The sequence below is a fragment of the Etheostoma spectabile genome, chromosome 12 (assembly GCF_008692095.1).
Source record: "Etheostoma spectabile isolate EspeVRDwgs_2016 chromosome 12, UIUC_Espe_1.0, whole genome shotgun sequence".
NCBI classification, from domain to species: domain Eukaryota; kingdom Metazoa; phylum Chordata; class Actinopteri; order Perciformes; family Percidae; genus Etheostoma; species Etheostoma spectabile.
The window spans coordinates 25948099-25948796 of NC_045744.1; the positions used below are offsets into that span (position 1 = coordinate 25948099).

The window sequence follows — 698 nt, forward strand, 5'->3', positions numbered from 1 at the left end:
GAACTTTAATATATTTTGATGTTCCTCTGTTCTGTTGTGACAGTAAAACAAATTATTATCTTTGTCTTAGTGAGAACTCATAAATAACTACAAATAACTAATGTTAGTGAAATCTGTTTGTTTTATTACGCGTTTCTGGATTTCTTTAAAAAAATATGTATCAGCCGCTATATTGGAATATCGTATTTTTAAATGACCAAATATTTGTATCGGTATGGGCCTTAAAAATCCTTTATCAGTCTGGCTCTAATTCATTCATTACCCGGCAATGCTCAGGCTTTCTTGCTCAACTATAGACCTAAATTAGATGTAAACCTTTACAAGGACATGCTGAGTAAGGCTACAGTAAAGTAAAACATCATAAACCCCTTTAATTTAAGAAAATTACTCAGTGAGCTTTAGTGTTCTGCTCTCCTAAAGCAGGATTTTTCGCTGCTGCAGCATGGCCTGAGGTACACAGCAACGGCTGTTGTGTTGGCAATGCATGCATTAGTTTTCTCTTTCCAACACAAAATGTGTGACACGCAGCCTGGAATTTATGAGAACTCCCATCTGGCTGGGATCTTGTGTTTCACTGGAGGAAGAGCAAAGGGAAGAGTGGCTCATCTCACAGGAGGAAAGAGACGAGCCGGACAGAGAGAGAAAACGGAGAAAAAAAAAGAAAAAAAAACAGAGGAGGAAAAAATAAGGGATAGAAG

The 698-nt window shown here is 37.4% G+C and overlaps 1 protein-coding gene across 4 annotated transcripts in view; it reads right to left on the minus strand.

Moving 5' to 3' along the window:
- Window positions 1-698, minus strand: part of mast3a (microtubule associated serine/threonine kinase 3a) — a 36548-nt gene that overhangs the window by 21577 nt on the left and 14273 nt on the right. The window lies entirely within an intron of this gene.